Below are 16,748 nucleotides of genomic sequence, written 5' to 3' on the forward strand. Positions count from 1 at the left end.
GTTCACACATAGCAACAGTGACAACGACGTCGCTGTTACGTCACCATTTTCTGTGATGCTGTCAAGGGAGGAATTTGCATTGAAGACTGCTAATGGAGTCCTCATTTGGGATATCCAGAGACGGTGCCGTATTAGCTGTATATCAGTGCCAATATCAATATCAATGTATATAAGACAAAGAACACAGACATGCTCTCTTTTCAGCCAGTGTCACCAACTGAACTAGTTTAATAAGATAGATCCAATTATACCGTAAGCATGAATAACCTTGAAGCTAACAAGGAGTGCTTCTCACTCCCCATTTTCACACATCACATTGCCTGCCTCCCGTACATTCCTTCTATGTGAACATTACTGATAACACTTCTTACAGCTTCACATTCTGGCTTCATCATCTTTGGTTAACTCCTTCATGATTATACAACTTTGAATTATACTATAGGTCTGTGCAATGGCTACATAGACAGACAGATAATTATACAACTACATCTACATTTTGATTATTTATATACACAGATATTCTTATAACGTTTAAACAAACATACTACAGCTCAGGTGACCTCCACAAAGCAACTGCGACCTAGTAAGTAGCTGTTATGATCGCTGCTTAGCTGTCAAACACAGCAGACACAACAGCGATCATAACGACACGTGTCACTGTGGAAGCCATGCTGCACTTGGTAACTAAGGTAAATATCGGGTAACCATTACCCGATATTTACCTTGGTTACCAGCGCACACGCTTAGCGCTGGCTCCCTGCTCTCCTAGCCAGGGTACACATCGGGTTAATTACCCGATGTGTACTCCAGCTACGTGAGCAGGGAGCCGGCACTGGCAGCGTGAGAGCACACCGCTTAGCGCTGGCTCACTGCACACGTAGCCGGAGCCGGAGTACACATCGGGTAATTTACCCGATGTGTACTCTGGCTAGGAGTGCATGGAGCAGGGAGCCGGCACTGGCAGCGTGAGAGCGGCGGTGCTAGTAACTAATGTAAATATCGGGTAACCAAGGAAAGGGCTTCTTGGTTACCCGATGTTTACCTTGGTTACAGCTTACCGCAGGCTGCCAGACGCCGGCTCCCTGCTCCCTGTTCGCTTCAGTTCGTTGCTCTCTCGCTGTCACACACAGTGATGTGTGCTTCACAGTGGGAGAGCGACGAGCAAAAAATGAAGCAGGACATTCAGCAACGAGTGGCGACCTCACAGCAGGGGCCAGCTCGTTGCTGGATGTCACAAACAGCGACAGTGATGGGACGTCGCTGCCACGTCACAGAAAATGGTGACGTAGCAGCGACGTCGTTGTCGCCGTCGCTGTGTGTGACACCACCTTAAGGCTGTAGCCATCTCGTGTAGGATCTTCACTAGTATTTTGCTGGCATTTGGTATGAAAACAATAGTCCGATACTTTCCACAGTCGGTAGCATCTCCTTTTTTCGGAATAAGGGGTACTTTGCACACTACGACATCGCAGGTGCGATGTCGGTGGGGTCAAATCGAAAGTGACGCACATCCAGCGTCGCTGTCGATATCGGAGTGTGTAAATCGTTTTTGACACGATTAACGAGCGCAAAAGCATCGAAATCGTATCATCGGTGTAGCGTCGGTCATTTCCATAATTTCGGAAGGACCGATGTTACGATGTTGTTCCTCGTTCCTGCGGCAGCACACATCACTGTGTGTGAAGCCGCAGGAGCGAGGAACATCTACCTGCGTCCTGCGGCTCACGCCGGCTATGTGGAAGGAAGGAGGTGGGCGGGATGTTTACGTCCCATTCATCTCCGCCCCTCCGCCTATATTGACCGCCTGCCGTGTGACGTCGCTGTGATGCCGCACGACCCGCCCCCTTAGGAAGGAGGTGTGACGCCCTGGACTATCCAGGTCGTCCCAAGTAGGCACACAACAACACTACACACCCCTTCCCAGTTAGGTAACATCAGTCAAACTTAAAAGCCTTGTCACCACCCTCCAGGTTTGATGTCCACACCAGGTGGGTGGGGCCAGGTGATTGGCTCCACCCACCGAGGAGTTCACAGGCCTGGAGGCGGGAACCCAAGTAGTCTAGCTTAGGCTCTGGAAGAGTCAAGTTCAAGTTCGAGTGTAGAGCAGACAAGTGCACGGGCAGTCCTGTGTCCAGGCTGCCCAGAGACTACCAGGTGGCTGGGTTGTAGCCCAGTCGCCACTGGCAAGGAGGCAGATGGTAGTGGCCGCCTGCAGGAGAATGGGAAAATGACCGGTGGAACCGTAAGGGACCGGGACAGGGTAGTGGCTCGCTGGAACCGAACCATGGAGCGAACTGGATACCGGAGCACCAGGCAGGGTACCCAGACCCCGAACTAGGCTAGAAGCCACCAACATAGTCAAATTAACTGATTGCGGTCTGGACCTCAGGGGTTCATTCCCACCTAAGTCCCGATTGAAGGCAACAGCCCAACCATTGCAGATAAGTGCCACCGCCAAAGGCAAGAGATCCAAAGGGCCAGCATCTGCGGGCAAATGGGCTCCTTCGACAGATACACGTCGGGGAGCGGACTACCGGTGTCTAGGCACAGGAGTCAAGATTCACACACAGAGGTGCTGGAGAAAGGCGGACACCACCAACCTAATCTGAGAAAATCTGCAGCCGGCTGCGTCCCCGTTCATCACTCCGTTTGGTTTACCAGTGACTCCAGTGTCTTGTGTCAGAGTGAGTACACCAGTGCCATCAGGCACTGCACCGCGCTGCACCGCAACACTATACCCTGCACCCGGGCCCCGGCCCGCCAGACCCTGGGACCAACATCCCCTACCCACGGAGGGGTCAACACCTAGCTGCGCTACTACACCGCTCCCGGGGGTCCCCACACCTTCACCGCAGCGGTGGTGTCTACAATCACTATGGGGAGATAAGGTATGCACACCAGTGACTATGGAAGGGGAATACATGGAATAGCAGAAACTGCTGTGTGAATACTGACATGAAAAATTCAATAGCTATTTGTAAGAATGAAATGTGAAAAATGGAACCTGCATTACTGCCATGAATATATGAATAAAGAGAAATTTAGCTACTGAATTGATCAATGCAGAAGAGCCCCAACACTACGCCAAAGTATTTCTCTACGTTGGGGTCCCTAGCTTGTGTGTGTCCTCTCATGCAGTTAAAAAACTTACCGTGTATGGGACGCTGAGACCCAGGCTATATATGCGTATAATGTGGATTGGCAATAGGTGTGTATGGGGAGGGTTCACAAACGAAAAACTACTAACATTAAGGAATAACGTTTGGAACTCCATTCTATGTCTGAACTGGGTGCAAAAAACCTAAAAAACATCACTATGGGGAGATAAGGTATGCACACCAGTGACTATGGAAGGGGAATACATGGAATAGCAGAAACTGCTGTGTGAATACTGACATGAAAAATTCAATAGCTATTTGTAAGAATGAAATGTGAAAAATGGAACCTGCATTACTGCCATGAATATATGAATAAAGAGAAATTTAGCTACTGAATTGATCAATGCAGAAGAGCCCCAACACTACGCCAAAGTATTTCTCTACGTTGGGGTCCCTAGCTTGTGTGTGTCCTCTCATGCAGTTAAAAAACTTACCGTGTATGGGACGCTGAGACCCAGGCTATATATGCGTATAATGTGGATTGGCAATAGGTGTGTATGGGGAGGGTTCACAAACGAAAAACTACTAACATTAAGGAATAACGTTTGGAACTCCATTCTATGTCTGAACTGGGTGCAAAAAACCTAAAAAACATCACTATGGGGAGATAAGGTATGCACACCAGTGACTATGTAAGGGGAATACATGGAATAGCAGAAACTGCTGTGTGAATACTGACATGAAAAATTCAATAGCTATTTGTAAGAATGAAATGTGAAAAATGGAACCTGCATTACTGCCATGAATATATGAATAAAGAGAAATTTAGCTACTGAATTGATCAATGCAGAAGAGCCCCAACACTACGCCAAAGTATTTCTCTACGTTGGGGTCCCTAGCTTGTGTGTGTCCTCTCATGCAGTTAAAAAACTTACCGTGTATGGGACGCTGAGACCCAGGCTATATATGCGTATAATGTGGATTGGCAATAGGTGTGTATGGGGAGGGTCTACAATCACAACAATCCGTGGGTGGCATCATGAACTATCATTTCAAATGATAATCTTAGATGATCTTTAGGGTCTCTTCTGATAATCATGACTCCAGGGTCTCTTCTGCCTCTTGTCTGAAACCAGAAACCCCCTCTAATTTCTGAAAGTGAACACTTAAATGTTATTATGAAAAATCTGCATATATTTTTAAAATCTGCACACATGAACTAGCCTTATAAAGTCAAGTGTTTGCTTCACCAATGATCAGAGCTTGCTCTCGTAAATATGTCACTTTTCTGAATACTCAGAATATTTGAAGAATTTTAAGTGTGTTTTCTAATGTAAATGTCATGTTGTGTAAGACTTTTCAGGCTGTAAAAACCAAATGGTGACAGGTCCTCTCGGATTACAATCAGATATAAGAAGATTTATGTTACCTATAATACTATGCTCCCTCGCACTGGGAACAGAGGACACCATTGTCATCACCAGTAACATGATCCCTCTGGCATGTAGAATCAGCTTGTATAAGGTAATTATCCTAATAACTACAGCTTGGAATTAAATCCTTGATTTGTTCTTTCATCTTCCATTTGGTTTCTTTGATGAGCTGCGGAATAATCTGACTCAATTTCTGTATTCTTACCCAGGAATGAACGAACTGGAAGTGACCTACAAGGAAAACATTTTTAGCTGCTGAGCCAGCGCGTGATCCCATCCTGACTGGAAACTGATTATCCTGCTTACTGTTTTGTCTTAGATTCTGTAATACACTTTGTTAATAATCTGAACTCTGGGTCATTTCATGGTGAGTTTCCATCCATGGATCTACACAAAGCACCTGCTGCGAATGAACATTTTTACTTAGGTCACAAACTTCTGCTTATTGGGATAGGGGCTCCCGGAATTATGACTTTTAAACCATACCTGGTGCTGAAATATAATTCCCAGATTTCCACTCTTATGAGAATCCCTGATTTGGGATGAACACACTGCCATGTTTTTGGAACAGAAAGAATCTTTTTAGGAAGCCAAATGTCACGGTTATCTATCACCGTAAAGTGATTTGAGCTTCCCGCTACTCTGGAAGCTAATATTAAAGGGGTTATCCGGCTTAATTTGCTTTTTTTTATTATTACCCTATTGGCTACATTGGGGCAGGTAAGTAGATAGTGAGCACTTACCTGCCCTGCTGTCAGCCCCTCTTCCCCGGCTCAGAGTGGTCATGTGACCGCTCCTGCCGCAATTTTGCTGATTCCGGTCATTTCATGTCAACATGGGCAGGACCATGTTGACATGCAAATCTGGAAACAGCATGTTGCCGCCGTCCTGGGCGGCTACAGTGCGTGGAGTCCCCGCCCCCCTTCCCTGCACGCTCCCACACATTCCCCCGCACCCCGTACTCTGCCCACAACCTCCCCCTGCACTGCTGTGGGACCCGTGAGCTGAGGGGAGGGGCCTGGCGGCGGCTGCCCACGGTATCAGTGCCAGTACCGGGCCCCCTGCTCAGGATCACACATTCAAATGTACCGGCATCACAGATCTCAGATGCCGATATATTTGAAAACGTTGATGAGAGGGAGCGCAGCGCTGCTTCTCATCACTGCCCGTGCAGTCTGTGTCTGACAGTTCAGGACAGCGGTGACGTCACTACTGTGCTGATATGGTCAGAGCACAGACAGCGGACGACCGTGCAGGAGCGGCGGGGACCGAGGAGGGGTGAGTATATATTCCCTACATGTGTTCCCTATGGGGGTAGGGGGAGTCGGTACAGAACGCCCTGTGTGTGTGTGTGTGTGTGTGTGTGTATGTGTGTGTGTGCGTGCGATGCAGAGCCATATGTGTGTGTGGGGGGTGCAGAGCCCTATTTGTGTGTGCGGTTCAGAGCCCTATGTGTGTGTGGCGTGCAGAGCCCGATGTGTGTGTGCGGTGCAGAGCCCTATGTGTGTGTGGTGCAGAGCCCTATGTGTGTGTGTGCGGTGCAGAGCCCGATGTGTGTGTGCGGTGCAGAGCCCTATGTGTGTGTGGTGCAGAGCCCTATGTGTGTGTGTGTGATGCAGAGCCCTATGTGTGTGTGCGGTGCAGAGCCCTATGTGTGTGTGCGGTGCAGAGCCATATGTGTGTGTGCAGTGCAGAGCCCTATGTGTGTGTGGTGTGCAAAGCCCAATGTGTGTGTGGTGTGCAGAGCCCGATGTGTGTGTGGCGCAGAGCCCTATGTGTGTGCGGTGCAGAGCCATATGTGTGTGTGGTGCAGAGCCCTATGTGTGTGTGTGCGGTGCATAGCCCTATGTGTGTGTTTGGTGCAGAGCCCTATGTGTGTGTGCGGTGCAGAGCCCTATATGTGTGTGAGCGGTGCAGAGCCCTATGTGTGTGTGCGGTGCAGAGCCCTATGTGTGTGTGCAGTGCAGAGCCCTATGTGTGTGTGTGCGGTGCAGAGCCCTATGTGTGTGTGCGGTGCAGAGCCCTATGTGTGTGTGCGGTGCAGAGCCCTATGTGTGTGTGCGGTGCAGAGCCATATGTGTGTGTGCAGTGCAGAGCCATATGTGTTTGTGCGGTGCAGAGCCCTATGTGTGTGTGTGGTGCAGAGTCTGATGTGTGTGTGATGCAGAGCCATATGTGTGTGTGGTGTGCAGAGCCCGATGTGGTGTGGGGTGCAGAGCCCGATGTGGGGCTGTTATTTGCAATGCTGTAGTGATAACAGGTCAGTGTTGGGCAGAATACAGACATGGAATGTGTGTGCAGGGGGCGGGCAGAGGCGGGGCTGGCAGAGGGTGGACAATGGGGTGGGGCTGGACAGTGAGGCCGGGCGGTGCCAGCTGTGACTGGGAGGTTTAGCACAGGAAGTTATCATGTTTTCTGGAGCTAAATGTAAACAAAGAGCTGCAGAGAATAAAGGGATAATTCAAGAGGAACAAAAGTTAGAAAACAAAAAATAACAATGTAGGGGTGTTTTTTACGACAATACAGCACAGATTAGCTTAACAAAAATTTATTGAGTTTATGTCGGACAACTCCTTTAAATGGACGTTGCTTTCTGTTGGCACAGCAAGGGTTAATGTCAGTTTTCCCTTGCTCCAAGTTGCTTAATTGGAGCAACTGAGCTTAAAAGGCCCATCAGCCACCTCTTACTTGCAGTTGATAGAAACCCCATTCTACCAAGTTCTACCGAGGAGAGAGGGAGTCGGTCTGCAGCTGCTCATGCAAGTGTTGCTGTATTCTTGCGGTTCTTGTGGAGTTACTCCTTGTCTTGTATTTTCTTCCCTGCTTTGGTTTCCCCCTTTACCATTTTTTGTTTATACCTCTGTATTTGGGTACAGTGTGACTGAGTTTTGATTACCCCCGTTTGTCTATTTTCTGTGGGGCTACCTCTTTGATCCCGGTCCCCCCTTGAGTGGTGGGAGACGGGGTTCTAGATCAGGGCTGGTGAGGAGCAGGGCCAGGGTGGCGGTCCAGACATCCTCATCTTCAGAGGTAATTCTGGGATCAGGGATAGCTTGGGCACCCCTAGCCTGAGGGTGAGTCCAGGAGCCCTTATTCCCTGGTTACTTCCATTCCTTTCCCATGACACCAGCACCACATGGCACATACATTAGTCATAAAGCGAGAAACAGAGGAACTATGGTACTATGACTCCATACAGTCCATATACTGTGATCCCTCTGCATTACAGGTGTATAGAATAATATAAAAGTTCGATCCATGGGCATCATGTATTAGCCACAGCCTGTATTATCTCAGCCAGGTATAATTGACTGTTAAACCTTTTTCAGAGGAAATCATACTTTTAAAGATGCCGGGGACCGAGCCACCCAAGACTGGAGACTAGTCAGACAGGCTCATACCCAGTGTCTTCTCCCGGCCTGTGACTAATGTGCCTCTCTCTATACTTGCATGCTATTCTATACTTTGAAAAGTAGCTGGGTACCCACCTGTATGACTAGAATAGTATGAAAATAATAGGGTCACACCGTGCAACAAAATGAATGTGTCATGCAGTATTCATATACAGTCCGAATTAAAAACTCTTTAAAAAAAATTAGGATAACACTGTATATAAATCACACATTAGATTGATGAATGAAAGATTCAAGTTACATAGTTACATAGTTACTTAGGTTGAAAAAAGACCTAGGTCCATCTAGTTCAACCTTCCTCCTGTTGAAAATCTTTATAAATTGTAACAACTGGTGCTGAGGGACCACTACCATGCTTGGGTGCTCGATACTCGTAATGAGCAGTTGGATGCTCGGACGGGCGTAAGTCAAGTATCTGAGTGTAATAGAATTCAATGAGGAACCCAAGTGTTTTTTCAGACGAGTTCCTGGAAAAATGCCCCAGTTCACCATTGAGTTCCATTATACTCGGTTACCCGAATCACACCCATCCAAGTATCCAACTGCTCGTTACAAGTACCTGAGCATGGTAGTGCTCACTCATCACTATTGACAACACCTTTAAACATGCTCATGATCACATGGGTGAAACCAAATGACCTGGTGTTGCTGAGCCCTAGGAAAACTCTTCCTCCAGCTGCAGCAGATTGGTCAGTCAGTAATTAAAATACATCATGGGGCTAGGGGGTGAAATACGTATTGAACATGTCGTCAATTTTCTAAATAAATATATTTCCAAAGGTGTTATTGACATGAATTTCTCACCAGATGTTGTTAACAACCCATCCAATCTACACAGGCAAATGAAGCAAACCATAAATGTCCATAAATTCAGTGATATGTAATAATGAGAAATGACACAGGGAAAAAGTATTGAACACATGAAAAAGAGGCAAACCGCTATAGAAAGTCATGACACCAGCTGAAATCTATCAGTAAGTAGAAAACAATCATGCCACTTAGTGAAAAATAATAACAGCTGGTTCAAGTGATGGCTTATAAAAAGGTGTCTCATTATCAAGTTGCCACACAAGAAACATCTCATGATGGATAAAACCAGTGAGCTGTCTCAAGACCTTTGAGACCGAAGAATATCTAAACTTCTGAAGGTTCCAGTGAGCACTGTTGGGGTTATAATCCGCTAAGTGGAAAGCACATCGTTTTGCTGTAAACCGGCCATGACCAGGTGCTCCTTGCAAGATTTCAAACAGAGGAGTGAAAATAATTATCAGAAGAGTTGTCCAAGAGCCAATGACCACCTGTGGAGAGCTACAGAAGACCTGGAATCAGCAAGTATAATTTTTGTAAAGACAACAATAAGTAATGCCCTCACCCTCCATGGCCTGTATGCACGCTCACCACACAGAACTTCGTTGATCAACAAAAAGCATGTTCAAGTGTAATAAAGTTTGCTCAACAATTTTTAGATGAGTCTGTGAAATACTGTGAGAATGTAGTTTGGTCAGATGAGACCAAAATTGACCTCTGGATGCCATAATACACATCGTGTTTAGAGGCCAAAAGGCCTCTACATATCACTCCAAACAAAGCATACTAACAGTGAAGCTTGGAAGTGGGAACATCATGGTGTGGGGTTGTTTTTCAGTAGCAAACTTCATATAACTGAAGGATGAATGGATAAATGAGTAATTCTGGATAAAAATTGTTGTCATCTACGAGGATAATGAAGATGAAACGAAGATGGACATTTCAGCAAGACAATGTTCCCAAACACACAGCCAAGGAAACTCTCAATTTGTTTCAGATTAAAAAATGAAGCTGCTAGACTGGCCAAGCCAATAACCGGAGCTGAATCTAGTAGACAATTTATAGAAGGATCAACAGCTCAGAGTTCATAGAAGATGCCCATTGAACTTTCGGTATTTAAAGAGCATTTGTGTGGAAAAATGGTCCAAAAATCACACCTGAGCAATGCATGAACTTGTTGTTCTGACATAATATACTAAATGGAGCCATATAAGTCACTACCAAGGTTGAAAAAAATCATATAAACTTAATTAGACATAAATACAAACAAAAAAAGTCAGTACAATGTTGATAAAAAAAAGTGCATGGTGAAGGACTACAAGCAAACTAAAGTGCCTAGTACCAAATATCAGATGTCCATAGAGATGGAGTCATGTCTCCAATGGGATATGTATACATATGGTGAAGTCAGATAGATATAATCACTCTATAGCAAAGTAAATGCAAACACTGTTTAGCACACTCACCCATAATCAGTGGCGTAACTAGAGTGCGATGGGCCCCGGTGCGAAAGTTGGACCTGGGCCCCCCTTCGGACGTTGGTCAGATGAACGGGTACCTGTAGCGTTCTAAATCCTATAAAGACATATTAATTGCCCCTTCCCCCCCTTCATTATGCAGTAATGTTCCCAATCCTGGTACATATGTCCCCCATACTGGTATATATGTCCCCATCCTGGTATACATGGTATATAACGTCCCCATCCTGGTATATATTTATCCAATCCTGGGCCGATCCTAGTAAAAATGTTGCACATCCTGGGCCCATCCTAATATATGTCTCCCATCCTGATATACAGTATATGTTCCTCATCCTGGTATATATGGTCTGGGACTGTCTCTAATAATTTAAAAAAAATTCTACTCATCTTGCCTCTGCTCCCACATCACTAACTGTCCTCTGTAGCGAGCGTGGAGTGGCCTGCAGCTGACATTGGAGTGCGTGTCATAGCGCATGACAGTACTACCATGCGCTGCCCCCAGTCATTGTATGGATGTCAGCTCCCAGCCACTGTTTGCCTGGCAGCGTGTATCACAGTGCAGGGACCCAGAGGGTCTATGTGCTGTGATGCATTTTAGCTGGATGTGCGCCCTCAGATGCATATCCAGCTGAAGTAGGAGCTGGGGTTGGCGTGTCCCCTGTACCTTTGGACCTGGTAACAATCTCTGCGTGTGTGATCGTTACGCCCCTGCCTGCTCTCATCACTCCATCCACCAACTATTGGTTGCTGAAGTCAGCTCATGTTTTGTAAAGATAAAACACGCTCCCAGGACATACTGCATCAAATCTACTTTAGGCTATGTGCCCACATTGCGTTTTTATGTGCAGAAAATCTGCACATAAAACACATGTTTGGAATGAAAAAAACAACTGAAAAACAAGCATTTTTTATTGCGTTTGCGTGTTTTTTCACCTACTTCTTTTTGAGCGTTTTTTAGTCATGGCGATCATGGGGGTTCAAGAGCTGTATCCCCTGCGGTCACCTGATCTCAAAGCCAGGACCTGGCTCTCGCTGCCAGGAGCAGTACCCGTGCCGCTCTCGGCAGTTTAACCCTCTAAATGCTGCAATCGATGCAGGGACCCGATTGCTGCCATGGCAACCCTGGGTCATCACCATGATGACCCCGGTTTACTGAGGTATGCATCGCCTCACAGACCAGGGCACCTACGTCAGCAGAGTTCCCTGCAACAAGGTCCCGCGGTAAAGACCACATGGCCTAGGTGCAGGAAACCCTGGTGACATCACAAGGTGAACTGAGTTCATGGCGGTGGATCTGCAGGACACCCTGGTGATCCGCAGGCATGAACTCGATTCACCGTGTGATATCACCAGACTTCCCAGAAGCAATATCCTGCAGTAAAGACTGAGATGAGGAAATGGCTGCAGGGAGCCCCAGTGTCGTCAAAAAAGAAGATAACACACAAATATTCAACGTGGGCATTACACATGCATTTTTTTTCCTGCATTTTTCACTGACTCCATTGAAGTTAATTGGTGAAAAACCAGGAAAAAATACAGAAACAACTGACACACTGCTTCTATTTTCAGCAACAAAAACTGCAAAAAACAGCACGGGCAAAGCAAGTGAGGATTCACAGACTTTGCTGGGATGATTTTTCTTTGCTTATGATTAAAAAAGCAAGGAAAAACGCATGAAAAAAGCCACGTGTGCACAAGGTCATCTGTGTATGTAGCAGAGCAGTGCACAGTAATTTAGCTGTATTTAGGAACAGGACCTGGCTGTGCTGCTTTCAAACTGCTGCACACTTCCCCCACTGCCCACAGTGTGACTGATTCTGTGGGCTGGCCCCCATCACCTTATCAGCCTCATCCCCCCCCCCCCCCCCCAAATCCCAAAGTGTCCAAAGCAGCACCTGAACGGTTTACATTAAGATAACATAGAACGTAAAGGTCAGATGCACTTTCCTGCCACAGCTCAGCCCTCTCCACATGGTCGCACATAACTATATATACGATCGGACGCTGTCGGTGACTGCACAGAGCAAGGGGGAGGGAGGCAGAGTATATACAGCCTGCGCTGCTGGGACAGAGGGACACGGTAAGTGCCGGTCACACTGCACTGCTGCCCTTACCTGATCTATCTCCTGCAGAGGCCGGCAGCACAGTGTACAGTAATCCCATGCAGAGACTGGAGGGGGCGGAGCTCACGCTGCCCGGCCGCTGCTACTGAAAATGCACGAACAGCGCAGCTCCTCTCACTGACAGGAGCCGGCTGCTGATCTGCTGCACGGGCCCCTAACCCTGAGGGCCCAGTCGCAATCGCGACCCCTGCGACCGCGGTAGTTACGCCCCTGCCCATAATGATCTCAGTCAGTATATGGCACTGCTATGACCCCTATGCGTGTTTCGCGTTGGCTTCCTCGGGGGGTCTCAATAGGTTATGTCCTGTGACTCTTATACACCCTCACTACACACTGTTCACAGCTGGACCTTTAATTAATCGCACATGCGCAGTCATGTCAAAACGGTCGGGTACAGGGTGCCTCTGCAGTCACATAGGTTCATCCGAGTAAGGATACTCCCTCCTGACATAGGGGAACCTGGGAATTCCATAGGCTGAGAGAATTGGCATCGCCCACCCATCCAGACAGCCCGCGCATGCGCGAGTACTGTGCCATGTTGAAGACCAACATACAGTAAGTAGATAGACGACGCCATAATTCGAGAGATCTCATGGCTCCATATTGTTATAGGGTTAAATTCTGTGGTGGAGCTTTTCACGGCTATATTAATCCTTGTTCCCAGCTCTCACTGGAGTTTGTTGGGAAACTTCTAATAGGTTTTCAGATGTGTTTTCTATAGTATACTGAATGTTGGGGAGATTAGTAGGGCATGCTTGAAAAACAAAGGCCAACTTGAACCACATATACTATAGCAGCTGGCTATATAAAAGGGGTGCTGGCTTGGCTAGTGAAATGAATAGTCAGCCAGCCTCCTTCACACCATCACTGACGATACAGCTCAGTTGCAGTTCAATGAAATTGTTCATCAGATTCAAATTGTTCATCAGATTGTGAGCTTCATTAGGGTCAGGGACTGATGTGAATAATGACCCAAGTAAGGAACCCATGAGGAGAGCTGGGGTTCTCTGACCTGTCTGGTGAGGGATTCGCGGATGTTCATGTAAGGGCAAATAGTGAATGAAGACATGGCCCCACATCGCATGGTTCTCTACAATTACGTCTATCGTTCCCCTTTATCAGTGAGGGTCCCAAAGGTAAAACTGTATCCATCAGATTGTTGGGACTGTCTCTTTAAGGACACTAATATTTGAACAATGAGTATTCTTCCACAATAGGAACAGTATTTTGGTTAATTTAAAAAAAAAAAAAAAAAAAACAAAAAAAAACAACTTTGCAACTATTTATGAGTTTATGCCAAATGCATAATTAATTTAAAAATGAAGACTGCCAATTTCCATGAAATGTTCCGACAGATCATTATAAATTACGCGGGCAGACAAAATACACAGATCACATCAGGATACTTTAACATCCACATGGTTTGCTGTTCTCTGTGTAATTACTCAGGAAGTCGATGAACCAAAACAATTCAGAAATAAAAATAACATCATTTCGTGAAAGTCTGGTATCTGCACAATGAATATGTGAGGGTTCTGTATCATATCCTGTATCTTACCTGAAAGAAATATGAAAACATAGATCAGAGCCTATTTTTAAAACTAATTTGCACACACAAAATCTGGAATATTTCCTATTTATGGAACATTTGCAACATTTTTCTGTAGTAATGAAGCCTCTATTATGTCAAATAGGCTCACTACGGTTCTACACTATGGAGGTTAAACACCCTGTGTGCTGCCATATGGTGTTGTTGTATAGTATTGTAATCATGGAAATATTATGCAGATTGAAATTTGCAAATATCTGTATCTATCTAACACAGGGGCAGGGAATCACCGGCCCGAGGGTCATTTGCAGTCCGTGATGACTTTTTATGTGGCCCCTGGGCACATTCCCGGGGACTGCAGTGCTCGGGCAGCAGCCGTGGTCTTGGCTGCCGACCCTTTAAATCACAATGTGTGACACACTCACAGCGTTCTCTGTGTGCGCATACCATTAGGTCCTGAGGCTGAGGACGTACTTTGTGGGTGGGGTATAATAAGTGAAAGCTGCACACCAAATTCAGAGAGATATGAATTCATTGAGCTTGTTCATATTTCTCTGAATTGGTGTGTGTACCGCCCCGCGGCCTCGGCTGCGACCGCCGAGCCGCTCGGGTCCGGGCTCGCGTGTGTCGGTGGCTCGAGCGCCTCCGGACCTGTGGGGTCACGTCGCTCTGGAAGGGAGTAGCGGCGGTGCACGCAGGGGTTGTGGGGTGGCTGTTTTTGGGAAAGTTCGTGACGCCACCCACACGTTGTGGTGATGGTGGACACCACCGCTGCGGTAAAGGTACGGGGAATCCCTGGAGCGGTGTAGGGGCACAGCTAGGTGTTGACCCCTCCGTGGGTAGGGGATGTTGGTCCCGGGGCCCGGTGGTGAAGGCCGGGGTGCAGGGGCAGGGTTGCGGTGCAGCGCGGTGCGGTGCCTGATGGCACTGGTGTACTCACAATTAAACCACACAGAGTCACTGGTAAACCAAGCGGGGTGACGAACGGGGCCCGCAGCCGGCTGCAGTTTCTCCAGATAGGTTGGTAATGTCCGCCTTTCTCCTGCACCTTAATGTGATTTTGGCTACCGTGCCTGGGCACTGGTAGCCCGCTCCCCGGCGTGTAAGTGTTGTAGGAGCCCGTTTGCTTGCAGACGCTGGCCCTTGGATCTCTGGCCTCTGGCGGTGGCTACTATCCAGACGGGTTGGGCTGTTGCCTTCAATCGGGACTTGGGTGGGAATGAACCCCTTAGGTCCAGACCGCAATCAGTTGATTTGACTATGGTGGTGGCTTATAGCCTAGTCGGGGTCTGAGTACCCTGCCTTGCGCTCTGGTATCCAGTTAGCTCCCCGGTTCAACTACCCTGTCCCGGTCCCTTACGGTTCCGCTGGTCGTATTCCCGGTCTCCTGCAGGCGGCCACTACCGTCTGCCTGCCTGACTGATCTGGGGTCCTAGGCTCCAACCCAGGCCCCACACAGAACTGAGCTCCTCACTCTTCTCTCTCCTCAATTCCTCTCCGCTACACACTGTTTGTGTTTTCCCTGCCTCAGGCCAGCAGACTCCTCGGTGGGCGTGTCTTTCTGCCTGACTCCACCCACCTGGTGTGCCTGTCTGACTCTGAGGGAGGCAATCAGGTCTTTTGGTTGACTGATGGTACCTTACTGGGGTGGGGGTGTATGTGGTGTGTGTAGTGACCTGTGACCCCTGGGTGTCCAGGGCATCACATTTGCAGCTTTCACTTCATATAGATTGTGTATATTTTGGCTAGCACCCTGTTCACATTTACAATGGTGTTCCAGCAGTCTTTTTGATTGTTGTGGGTGGGGTAAGCACGAGGTGCACTTCTGTCCCACAGAAGAGGAGCAGCAGGTTTATCAGACTCCATACTGTACATGCCTCTCAGAGCTGTGTGACTCCTCCCTCCCCAGTGCTGTGAGTCCTCCACCCAGTGCTGTGACTGTGAGCCCTCCATTCAGTGCTTTGACTGTGAGCCCTCCATTCAGTGCTGTGACTGTGAGCCCTCCATTCAGTGCTGTGACTGTGAACCCTCCATTCTGTGCTGTGACTGTGAGCCCTCCATTCTGTGCTGTGACTATGAGCCCTCCATTCTGTGCTGTGACTGTGAGCCCTCCACCCAGTGCTGTGACTGTGAGCCCTCCACCCAGTGCTGTGAGCCCTCCACCAAGTGCTGTGACTGTGAGCCCTCCACCCAGTGCTGTGACTGAGCCCTCCACCCAGTGCTTTGAGCCCTCCACTTAGTGCTGTGACTGTGAACCCTCCACCCAGTGCTGTGAGCCGTCCACCCAATTGCTGTGTGCTACCCCCTGTGCTGTCCATGCCCCCTTATTGGTCTCTGTGCACCCCCAATCCTGTCCGCGCCCCTCAAGTGCTGTCTGTGCCACCCAGTGTTGTCCATGCCACCCAGTGTTGTCCGTGCCACCCAGTGCTGTCCAAGCCACCGCCAGTACTGTTCATGCCTGGAAGTACTATCTGTCCCCCCCAGTGATGTCCGAGCCCCAGTCCCTCCTGTGATGTATATTACCCCAACATCTCCTGTAATTTATGTGCTCCAGCCTTTCCAGTGATGTATAGATACCTCAGCCCCTCCTGTGATGTATATGCCCCAGCATCTCCTGTGATGTTTATGCCCCCAGTGTGTCCTGTAATGTATATATCCCAGCCCCACCTGTGATGTTTATATGCCCCCAGCCCCTTCTGTGATGTATATGTGACGCCCTGGACTAGCCAGGTAGTCACAAACACAACATCTCACACACCCCCTTCCCTGGTTAGGCAACAACAGTCAATCAAAATCCTTGTTGCCGTCCTCCAAGCTTGATGTCCACACCAGGTGGGGCGGAGC

The sequence above is a fragment of the Anomaloglossus baeobatrachus genome, chromosome 2, assembly GCF_048569485.1.
Source record: "Anomaloglossus baeobatrachus isolate aAnoBae1 chromosome 2, aAnoBae1.hap1, whole genome shotgun sequence".
Classification (NCBI taxonomy): Eukaryota; Metazoa; Chordata; class Amphibia; order Anura; family Aromobatidae; genus Anomaloglossus; species Anomaloglossus baeobatrachus.